Raw genomic sequence first — 11,475 nt, 5'->3', positions numbered from 1 at the left:
CACACCATCTCGGTGGCCTGTGGGGGCCCTGTAGGACCTCACCACCCCTCTCCAGCTTGCCCTGATGCGGTCACCTGCTGTTTCCTCTGCCCTCAGCTCTCTCTGTGTCTCTGGTCCCCTTCCAGGCCCTTCCACGCCCTCAGGGGCCAGCAGAGGCAGGCCCTGACCACACTCCCTGAGCGCCCCCGCTTCACCATCCCCCTCCAGCGATCCCCCTGATTTAGTGTCCTTACAGCCTTTTCTTAAATTGCCCTGTTTCTGTATCTCCTTATTGACGTGTTTGTTTCCGTCTCAGCTCCACGGGGCTCGTCCATCCCGTTCTCTGCTGTCCCCAGAGCACAGCAGAGCACACGGCGCACGGAACATGCTCAGGACGCTCCACGAATGAGCCGGGGAGACGGGCGGGCTCCTTGGGTCCTAGAAATGGACCTCATCCGCCCCCAGGCCGTGGAGGTGGGCAGAGCCTGCCAGGCCGCCTCGCCCGAGCACCCCCAAGCGTGCCCACCACCCCTTGGGCTCCTCGGGGCTCTTGGGAAACAGCGCGGCAAGCCCCCTCCACCCTCCCCGGGGCCAGAAGCCAGCACAGGAGGCAGCAGCTCTAATTATAGAAGGCAGGTTGTGAGGGGCCCGGCTCCTCTCTGGTGACAGGAAGTGGCTGCTCTGATTAACACCCTGGGGTGTGTTCACCCCTCGTTGAGACAGTTCCCCGGGGAGAGGAAATGTGGCTGAAGGAAAAGTGGTGCAATGAATTCAGCCGTCCGGCCAGGCGGCGGCACCAGGATGGAGCCTCTGGCTCCCGGCCGTGGGGATGGCCCAGAACCTGGCTCTGCGTCCCCCGGGCCGTGTCTGCTGAGCTGCTGGAACCGGTCTGCACCTCGGTGGTAAAAGAAAGGAGCTTGGACCGGATTCAATTTTCACAGTGGGTGTCATGTGGTGGTTCAGCAAGGGCTCCCAAGCCAGGAGCTCTCTGAGCCTCAGTTTCCCCACCTGCAGAAAGCTGATGGGAGCGGGCCTCTCACAGAGCCTTTGGGAAGATTCCTCGAGACGGTTCATGCAGCCGGCTGGCCTAGCCCATGGCCTGGCACAGGCGAGGGCTCGGTAGTGTCCACGTTGTCAGAACCGCTACACGGTTGGTGTGGCCGAGGGCAAAAGGAAAACGCTGGGCCCCGTTAAGAATTTCCAGCCGGAGACAGCAGAGGATCACACGTGCTGGGGCAACTGCCCGGCCGCACCAGGAGGTGGTGGACGCACAGGGGTGGGCAGGGGGCAGGGGCTCCACCTACAAGGATAGATCCCTGTCCACGACTGCCATCAGCGATCCTAAACGTTGTCACCAGAAAACACACAATCAGAGCCGTTCACACAGGATGAGGCGCTCGCCTGTGAGGTGTTGACAAGGCCGCAGACTGACCCTGCCCATGCGTACAGAGGGGGACCCCAGGGCGGGAGGCGGCGCCCCACCCACCGAGCTTGGCTCTGGGGGAGGTGGGAGTTACAGCAGAATTTAGCTGCATCTGTAACACTTTATTTCTTAAAGCAAGAAAAGATCAGCGGCCAATGTGACTGACTCTGAATGTCTCGTTCTGGGTAACGGTTAATTCTGGGCAGTGGCAGGAGAGGGTCATTGTATTATTCTATGAAGTTTTCTAATTTCATTGCTAAAACGTAGACTTGATTGCTTTAAAAAGCTAGAAAGCATTGGATTAGAAAGAGCGCTGTTTTTTGGCTGACACCCAGTGAGTAAGGTGTCTTGGAAACTCATGAGCATTAATTGAGCACCAACTAAGTGCCTGGTTCAGGGCTGGTTCCAGGGAAATAAAAATTAGCATTTTCCCCCCAGGAGCCCAGAGTCCAGCAAGGGAGACAGAAAAGAGACCTGCATGTCCTGTGCCGGGCTCCCTGGGAAGCAGCCCCAGTCCCGGCGTGGGGCTGCTGCTTTGCTCTTTTCACAGCAAAGCGGGCTCTTGGTGTCTCCCTTCCTGCGGGATGCTGGGAGCCTTGCAAGTTGGCGGCCAGCACTGAGGGCTGCAGTGTCAGGGGTCGGGGCATCAGCGGATGTGTTGGGGCACAGTCATGGGTGGAGGGGAGCCCCCAGGCTGCCCCGGCCACCGCTGGGCCCTTTAGACGAGCAACGAGAGGCATTGCCCTGAATTTTCCACAGCTGCTACTGGCAGGCCCCGGGGTTCGTGGCCGTGGAGCCGGAGATGTCACCCTCCCCAGGGGCTCCAGGAGCCTCTTTGGCAGTAGCGGGCAGAGGGCTGGATCCTGCTGGGGCCTGGGCAGCTTTTCCACCCCCGGGTCACTCTCTTGTCATTTCTGTCTCCTGTGTTTGTTTGTTTAACTTTGTATTTTGAAATAATTTTAGACTTACAGAAAATGTGCAAAGATAGTATGAGTTCTCGCATCTCTCACCCAGCTTCCCCTAATATCAATCGTACATGACAGTAATTCATCAAAACTAAGAAATTCACTTCGGTGCAAGACCACGAACTAAACTACAGACTTGGTTCATTCGTTCCCCAATGTCCTTTTTCTGTTCGGGGACCCACATGGCCCTCGGTCATCTTGGTCTCCTGCAACCCGGGCGGTCCTCCCGCCTTCCCCAGCCTGGCGGGATTCGAGGAGCATGAGTCACCGGGTTTGCAGAGCGGGCATCAACTTGGGTTTGTCTGACGACCTCTCAGGTTTTAAAATGCAACGTAATCCGCGTTGCATGAATGCACCCGTGTAAAGCGTGCAATTCCGCGGCCTTCAGTCCAGAGTTGTGCAACCATCACCACCATCTAACACCAGACATTCCTGTCACCCCAGAGGGAAGCCCAGCCTGGCCCGCTGTGTCCACCTCCAGGCCACTTTCTCCTGCCCTCTCCCTCCCCTCCTCCGGCGCCCTGCGGCTCCACTCTCGTTTTCCTTTCAGTTTCTGTTTGTGTCCCTCTGAGTCACTGCTCTGTTTCTCTCTCTGTCAGTCTCGCTCTCGCTCTGACTCTCTCCCTCTGTTTCCTCCCTTCGCGTTCTACTTTGCTGCATCTCTCTTCCTCTTTTGCTCTGAATAGAACAGGGGAAAAACTTGAGGAAACAAGTAAAATGCCCCAAGGACACAAGCTCAGAGCTCTGGAGGCTGACAGGCTGGGGAAGGAGAGTACCTGAGGGCTGCAGCTCGATGGGGCAGCCAGGGGCCTCTCTGAGGAGGTGATGGGGAAGCCAAGGCGCTGGAAGAAAAGCGGCCAGCCTGGAAGAGATGTCCAGGCAGGAGGGCAGCACTCGCAAAGGCCCTGGGGCAGGAAAGAAGTCCCGGAGTGAGCCGGGGAGAGAGGAGGAGCTAGACAGGGCCTCACTCTGCACCAGACTCGCCTAGAGGGGGCCCTGAACGCCTCCCCAGGTGGGCTCGTGGCTCTGAGGCAGGAGCCCCAGCCAGCTTAGGGCGAGGCTTGTGAATAAGTCATGGCTGAACCTCAGAGAACTTTCCAGCACACCCACTGGGAGCCAGGCCATGTGCTCAGCACTAGGGACACTGAGCTGCAGGTGCCCCCACCCTTGCCAAGGAAGGAGCCTGTAGCAGAGAAGCACAAGCCGGGCCCAAGAGAAGTTTGTGAATTGACTGATCCAGTTATTTACTCCAGAAACACTTACCGAGCACCTGCTGCATACCAGGACACAGACGGGCATGGGCAGCACACTGGCCTCCGGGGCGCAGAGTCCAGAAAGAGAAGCAGCCGCCCACTCGCCCGGCCCGTGCAGGGGAGAGAAGCTCGAGCTCAGACGGCCATTTATTTGTCCAGCACACAGCTATGCGTGCCCCTGCGTGGTGGACAAACACGGATGGCCTCAGGGGGCAGCCCATGGTCACAGCGCAGCTTCTAGAGCAGAATGACATGGGCTCAAGTCCCAGCTCTGCTGGGCATTAGCTGAGCAGCCTCAGGCATGTCACTCACCCTCTCTGAGCCTCAGTTTCCTCCTCTGCAAGGCGGGCACTGTGAGAGCTAAAGGAGAGACCGTCAAGGGCTGAGCCCCCACAGTCAGAGAGCCCCCTTGACCGGAGCAGTTTATTAGCCACACGACTGTCGTTCTTCCCGGCTGTGGGGCGAGCTGGCCGGGTCAGGAGCACGCCACAGGCTGGGGACCCAGGCACCCTCCCCAGGGGCACAGTCCAGGCAGCTGGGGGAGGGGCCGCATGTACAGCAACTGGAAAATGGCTCGTGTCCTCAAGTCACCGAGGGCAGCACCAGGCTGGCTGGCCCCAGCCCAAAAGCCAGGCCGAGCCTCGTTTGTGATGCAAACGGCTGGCAGTGGCTGCGGGCCAGGCCCCAGTCCCTGGCCAGGGCCCAGAGGGAGGGACAGCTGGGATCCTCCCAGCCAGCCTCGGGGGACCTTTCTGGGTGGGTGGGGGTGAGCAGGGCCCCCAGGCAGGGGAGACACATTCCTGGAGGCCGACGGGGAGCGCTGGGGCTGGTCCCCCGCTTGGCCAGCGGCACAAGTGGGAAAGTGTCGGCTGGCATAGGGGTTGGTCCTGCTGGAACCAGAGGTCATCTCTCAGAGCTTCTCCCTGTGATCCAGCAGAAATCGGGGCCCCCCGTGTCACCGCCCGTCACGTCCTGGCCGGTCCCCACTGGCTCTCCAGCCCCTCCTGGACCCCCTGCAAAGCTGCAGCTGCACAGATCTCTCCTTCTTCCCCCGCTCCCGGCCACCTCCAGGCTGGTTCACAAGCTGTTCCCCCTGCCTGGGACGCCCTTCCTGTCACCAAGGCCCGTCTCTATTTGCGTCTTTGGCCTTAACTCTGTACAGGTAACTGCAGATTCTTTTTCTTAAAGATGGTGCCCAGAACTATATACACTTTGGGCCCCACCAAACCTGTGTCAGCCCCCAGTGGCCGGAAGATGTCCCCTGCCACCCTCCTCCCCACCCCTGAATGGCTGAGGAGGTCACGTCCTGTGTTGAACAGGACAGACAGAAGTGCCTGCCCTACAGACTTCCCTTCCACTGGGCTACAGGTACTCGACAGACAGATAAGTGCCATTCCAGGAACAACAATCACTGCTCGAGATAAATGCAGGTCTGAGGTGCGAAAGAGCTACAGAGACAAATGAAGCGGGTCAGGGAGGGGGGCTCGGGCTGGGGCGGGGGCTGCGATTTTGAATGGAGCAAAGTAAGAGGTAAGGCGTGTGGATACCTGGGCAATGAGTTGTCCAGGGAACGGGAACAGCACATGCAAAGGCCCTGAGGCAGAGGCACGCCTGGGAGGGCTCCGCACTTCCTTGTGGAATTTATCAGACTGGAATCAAATAATTATTCCAGGGAGGACTAAGTATTTTCTGTCCTCACTACTAGGACCTTGTATGTGGTAGTTGTTCAATAAGTAACCGGAGAATTTGTTTGTTTGTTCATTTGGAGCAAGGGAGGGACAGAGGGGTTGGGGCTGGTGAGGTTGTAATGGAGCCCCTCACCCCGTGGCTCTCAGGCAGCTCACAGGCTGGAGGTCTGTGGGCACCTGCAGGCAGACACCTGGGCCTGGCACCAGGGGCCACGGATGGGGGCACCGGGCAGCTTCCCTAGGGCCCTGGGTGAGGATGGGGCATCAGCAGCTGAGAGGGAAGCCGGAAGAGGACCGGGCGATGCCCGATGACCTCCGAGCTCGGTCTGAGGCATACGTGACCCCTTTAGATTAGGACTCCCCAGAAAGAACTGTGAAACCCTGTCAGGGGCGAGTTCCTGCCGGGTCACTGATGTTGGAACAAGAATCAGTCAAGCGTGGCCTTAGGCCCGGAATAGTGACCTGGGCTGCGCCTCCGGCAGGGCCAGGGCTGTGGAGGGGCACAGGGTGGGACCCCAGCACGCCGTGGGGCCCTCCGACGGACGAGGGCAGCCGCAGCGCACTGCACGGGGGCCTTGCCCCGGGTGACTCCGTGTTCGTCCCCACCGCCGGCCACGCCTCCGCCTCCGCCCGGCCGCGCAGAGCACGCCCCGCCCCGCCCCCCACCCGCGGGATCCCGGGGGCGCCTGCGCGGACCAGGTGGGAAACCTTCAGGACGCACCTGCGGGGAGGGAGCCGGGCGCCGGGCGGAGCGGAGGCAGCGCGCAGACCGGCACGTGTGCGAGGTGCCGCGTGTGGCAGACGCGGCCGGGCCCAGGGCGGCGGGGGGTGGGGGGACCCCACGACGAGCCCCGCGGCCACGTCGGAAGAGGGAAGATGCGCCCTGTCAAGCGGCTGGGGGGCGGCTGCCGGCGGGAGGTGGGGCGCGCAGGGGGCGGGGCGCCGGGCTCACCTCCAGGGAGCCTGTCCCTCCGGCTCGCTTCTCACGAGCATCCCGGCGCCCCGTCTCCACCGCAGAACCAGGGCGCGTCCCTGTGCGGCGAGGAGGGCGGCAGGGGAAACCTCAACGAGGTGCCAAACGCTGTTCTGGGAGGCCCAGCGGAAGCAGGGGCGGAAGTCACGCCGGCGACCGTCTCTGGCTGAACTCCTGCAGACGCTGAGGGGTTGGGGGCGGGGAGAAGGGTGCCAGGGAGCGCCCCCCACCAGGCCCCGTGCTCCACCCCCCAGGGAGCTGCCAGTCCAAAGCCAAGCCAGTGTGTGCTTTGCAGGGGGTGGTGGGTGGGTGCATTCATCCCCACCCGGTTCCTTGTCCACTCTGGCGGCCTCCACCTCCTCTCCCTGCCCACACTCTTGCTTTCCTGGCCCACCTGCCGCTTCTCAACCTGGCGGAGCACACCCAACCTCAGGACATTTGCACATGCCATGACGTCCTCTGCAATGCTCTTCCCACTGCTGCTTCCTTATACGGCTTCTCCCCAGTGAGGCTTTTGCTGGACCCACCTCCCACTTGGACCTGCTCGTTCTTCTCCATCACCTCACCTGCTTGTTCCTTCACACATTTGTGGCTCGATGATTTCTTTGCTTGTGTTCCTGAACAGCGAGCTCCTGGCAGGGCAGGGGCCACAGCCACCTTTTTCCCCACTGCAGCCCGGTGCCTGGCACAGAGGAGAAGCTCAGGCATTTGTAGAAGGTACAAAAGGAGAATCATTGGGGTGCAATGTGCTGTCAGTTAGGGGGAAAATATTCAGTGGTTCTGAGGCTGATCTAAGGGAGAGCCAGCGTCTAACCCGGGTGGGGAATTTTAGAGGAAAAACTTCAACTGCCTGCATGATAGAGGAGGCTGACTTTGTGATGGGTTAGGGCCCAGCGGGAGGGAGGCACATCTTCTCTCCTGTGGAATAACCTGGAGGTGGGAGCCAGGGCCGCCCCCTGGACCCAGAGCATGAAAGCAACATAGACTGAGAAATGGAGAGAACCTGAGTCCTTACGCCAGTGCTTCAGCTACTAGATCCAGCCATTCCTGAATCCAGCAGAAATTTTCAGCTGCATGAGCCAATCATGTCCAACTAACCTTTCACTAGAAGGAGGGCAAATCAATCAAGATTCTTTCCTTTGCAAATGACCCAAGTCAGACTGCTGCAGTGGGCAGAGCAATGTCTCTGCCCCCGAGACATTTATGTTCTAATGCCCAGAATTGGTGCCTGTGTTAAATCACACGGCAAAAGGCACTTTGCAGATGTGACTCAGGGAAGGGACCTTAGAACAGGGAGATGATCCTGGCTCCTCCACGTGAGTTCAGTCTAATCGCATGAGCCCTCGAGAGGAGAGGACTTCCTCCAGATGAAGGCAGAGAGAGGCAGCAGAAGGGGAAGCTGGAGACATTAGAAGCATGAGAGCGACTCGACCCACAGTTGCTGGAGGGGCCACGTGGCAGGCAAGAGAAGGAACTGGGGCAGCCTCGAGGAGCACAGACCTGCCCCCGGCCGTCAGCCATCGGGGAATGGGGACCGCAGTCCTACAGCCACAAGGAGCTGAATTCAGCCAGCAACCGGGACAAGGCTGGAAGCAGATTCTTCCCCGGAGCCTCCAGTAAGAATCACAGCCCTGCGGATCCTTGATTTCCGCCACTCCAAGCCGAGGACCCATCTGGATCCCAGTGTATCTGGAGAACTGACCTACAAAAGTAGGACATAATGCATGAATGTTATTTTAAGCCACGAAATTTTTCATGATTTGGTACTACAGCAATAGACAACTAAGACACTGGCTTAAGAATCAAGAGAATTGACTGGCTTTCACAGCCAGGCTTCAGGAATGGCAGGATCCAGCAGTTTAAACACTGTCTGTCATCAGGACTAGATTTCTTTGCTTCCTCCATCCTGCTGCCTCCTAAGCTGGTTTCATGTTCAGGCTCCGTGGGGTCGTCCTGGCAGCTTCAGGCTCTTACCCCCAGGTTAAACCCACGGGAAAGGGGGCCTGCCTCTCTGCCAGCTGGCCCAGCGTAAGCATCACTGTATCTCGTTGGCAGGAACTGGATCTTGTGCCCATTCCTGTACCGATCACTAAGGCCGGTGGGGTGCAATGTTCTTGTTGGCCGGGTCTGGGTCACATGCCCACCCCCTGACCGTGGGACTAGGGGTGGATCTGGAGCCCCCTGAGCCCCAGGGACAGGAGGAGGGAAGGGCTGGGTCCCCAGGGGAACACTGGGCACAGTTACGGGGAGTCAGTCAGCAAAGGGCCGCGGAAGCCCAGGCACAAGGGGGCAGTGGGCAGTCTGAGGTCCTGGAGAATCTGCTTTATTCTACTTTCTGGGGACGAAGCCCTGGGCAGGGGGGCCGGGCGGGGAGCCCCGAGCGTCTGCAGCCAGTGTGACTCCAAACCTCCAGAAAACTCCCGCGGCCACCAGGGAAGTGCCCGTTACTCGGGGCGGCTCTACCGCAACACAGAGTAAATAAGCCGGGTATTTACACCACAGCCCACAGGCTGGCCGCTGGCTCTGAGGCAAATATGGTCAGAACTGAATTCTGCGGCCCTTGCCGGAGAGCGCGGCTGTCCCAAGAGTGGCTGCAGGCGGCATCCCCAGCCACACGCCCACGGGTGTCCTCAATGATCCCAGAGGACCCGGCCACTCACTTCTGCTCAGCCTGGGCACTCAGAGGACGCGCCCTCTTTCCCAGGGCCTGGACTCCTGGGGGCTTTCCCAGCTCAGCTCCTGGCGTCCAGGGTCCCCAGCCCACCCCCACGCCTTCTCTCAAGAAGACTTATTTTAAGTCCCCCTACTATGTGCCTGGCCCTGGGCACAGCGGCTGGGTGCTCATGGGTGGGTCTGACACACTCCCGCCCCCTCCCAGCTCACAGTCCGGGATGGAAGACAGATGGGAAATGAGCGAACACGTAAATGCACTGAGGAGAGCAACCCTGACCAGTGCTCCAAAGGAGGCAGGCGGGCCAGGTGCCGAGCGAGGGAGGGTGACAGGGAATCAGCCAAGGATGGGCATGGCTGGTGTGAACATCTGCAGGGAGGGCAGGCCAGGCAGAGGGAACGCTCATGCAAAGGCCCTGTGGTCACCTGCTGAGCTCTGTCCTGCCTCCCCCAACCCCCGCTCCTATGGGTTCTGTAATTGTCTAGGTTGTTTCCTTGTTTCTTGTCCCTCTCTCCCTGTAAACGGAAAGCCCCACTAGGGCAGGAATTTGTCTGCTTTCTGTCCTGCTCTATCGCAGGGCTGGACCAGCCTGTACACGCTGGTGCTAATATGTATTAGCAGAGTTCACTGAATGCACAGACGACCAGTGGGCCGTGAGCCACGCAGGCAAGTGCAAAAGCTAGGTGAGGGCCCATCACGAACTGTTGGTGCCCAGGCCGCGCCGGCGCTGGAGGGAAATCTGGAGGAGCACAGACGTCCTGTCGCGCGTAGGCCTGGAGGGCGTGTCCCTGTGCCCACGACAGAAGGCTGTAGCCTTCCAGCGTTTTCCTGCGATTGTACTTCTTTTTAATCTTTCTCGTTTTTCACAATTACAGAAGCGATACACCTTGGTGGTGCCGCGTTCAAACAAAGAGAGTATGAAGGAAAAAGTGTGATCCACATCCGCCAGCCACACCGCTCCACCGCCCTCGATTCCCTGAAACCCTCTCACCGGGGGCCCTGCCCCGGGGCCACTCGATGGTGGGGGAGGAGTTCGTCCCACAGCCACGTGCCCCCACGGGCCACAGAGCCAGAGGCCCAGGGTGAGGGAGCCTGGTGGATGGCCGGTTCCCCGGCCCCCAGCCCCTGGCAACCACTGTCTACCTCCTGTCTCCATGGATTCGTGTATTCTGGACATTTCATTTGATGAATCGTACGAGACGTGGTCTTGGTGACTGGCTCCCTCACTCAGCATCATGGTGTCATGTGTTGTGGCCTAGATCAGAATTACATTCCTTTTTATGGCCCAATAATATTCATTGAACGGATACACCATCGTTTGTCTATCCATTTTTCAATCGATGGACAGTTAGGAGGCTTCCGCTCTGTGGCCACAGTGAACAGGGCCGCTGAGAACATTCATGGACAAGCTTTCGTGTGGAGGGACGTTTCCATTTGTCTCGGGCACATTCCTAGGAGAGGAACTTCTGGGTCACACGCCAGCTCTGTGTTTCCTCCTCGGAGGAACCACCGGCTGCCCCGCGTCCTCGCATCCTGCTCCGTGTGCGGTGCGCAGGGCGCCCCCCTTTCTGCTCGGATGTGCGTCTGTGCCACCCTTTGAACCCAGTCTCGGGTCTAACGGGCGTAGCCCGCGCTGCCCTGTGGAGGGTCTCGGAGCCTCGCGAAGGGAAGCGATGCCCCTCCCCTGCTCTCCGCGCCGCCCTCCAAGGTCAACAAAACTATCTTTTAAGCTGAACCATGCAAACCCCAGAAAGAAACGAACCCGACTTCTTCATCCAGCTACAGATGGCAGAGGCTTTTTTGACCTCTGAAGAAAGTAAAGAGAAAAACGAAGGGAAAATGCATAGGTGGAAACATAAATTAAAAATTTAAAGGAAGAAAAAATTAAAAGGAACTAAGCACAGTGGTCCTTAGGCCAAGCTTCACATTAGAATCATCTAGAAACTCTTTAAAAAGTGCGCCTGCCCAGGCCCTTCTCTCAGGCCTGGGGTTCAGCTGGTCCCCGGCGCGGGACCTCCTGGAAGCTCCTCAGAGGCGGGCTCTGAGGGCCGCAGGGCCGATGGGGAGCCCTGCTGGCAGGGACAGCCTGGGCGTGCTGCGGGGACCCTGTAGTTCACAGCAGACCGTCTGTGTGTTGGGCGGGTTATACCTGGCTGGCTGGGGTTCGAGCCGGTGCTACCAGTATTGGCAGTGGTCCACTGAGATCCCGAGATCCTCAGAACTGGTGGGGCAGGGAGTCTCCTCAGGGACTGACCCGCCTTCTCAGGACAGGGCAGCACTGGCCGTAATAAAGGGCTGGCGCTCCTTGAGCCCCTCCCTCAAATGTGTCCCTAAGCGCTCTTCCCACCTGCGTCCTTTGAGGCTCTATGAAGTGTTATTACCCTTTTTTTTACTGATGAGGAAACTGAGGATCAGAGAGGGTGGGAGAATTGCCTAAGGTCACATCACTTATAAAGAAAGGAACCAGATTCAAACCGAAGTCTGTCTGATTCCAAACCCTTGAATTATTAGCCCTTGCACTGG

This window comes from Equus quagga, chromosome 12 (assembly GCF_021613505.1).
Source record: "Equus quagga isolate Etosha38 chromosome 12, UCLA_HA_Equagga_1.0, whole genome shotgun sequence".
NCBI lineage: Eukaryota > Metazoa > Chordata > Mammalia > Perissodactyla > Equidae > Equus > Equus quagga.
Note: the sequence above shows the minus strand (reverse complement) of the source record.